The following is a 600-nucleotide window of genomic DNA, read 5'->3' on the forward strand; positions in this document are numbered from 1 at the left end:
TTCCTTCAACTCTGACCCACCCAGTAATCTGAAGTCTGTTCTACAAGATAAGTAAGGAGACAGAGCTTGGAAACATGCCGCGTTCCCACACATTCATTATGATGCACAAGCACATGTGAAGTTTGCCACAGCATTAAATGCAGCGTGTGAAAAGCAACCGTAATTTAGCAAATTCAGTTGAAATAGAGGATGATGTTAAATAGCACAGCTTAGCTCCTGCTTGTTGTCAAGACTTTTGATGCTACTTATCTATCCTAACATTGTACTCTGTACTTTGCACTCTCCTAGAAGCCAATAGTTCCTGGTTTTAAAAAAATTCTTCAGCTTCACATGTTTTCTTCTCTGCAATGCTCCAGGTTTCTTACCCTCCACAGTCCCCAGTGTGCCATCAGGCATCTGGCCAACATCTAGTGATCCCTCTGGGTTTTCATCTCTGCAAACAAGAATCAAGTGGCTCTGGTTTCAAGCCAGTAGTTCCCACAGTGCTGCATGCAGGTGAGAAAGGCTACCCTTCAAACACTCCACAAAGGTTATACAGGACTCTAGAAAGTGCCTTTCAACAGGCATGCATAGCGCATCGATTCAGGAATGAGAAGTTGG

Source organism: Anas acuta, chromosome 2, assembly GCF_963932015.1.
Source record: "Anas acuta chromosome 2, bAnaAcu1.1, whole genome shotgun sequence".
NCBI lineage: Eukaryota > Metazoa > Chordata > Aves > Anseriformes > Anatidae > Anas > Anas acuta.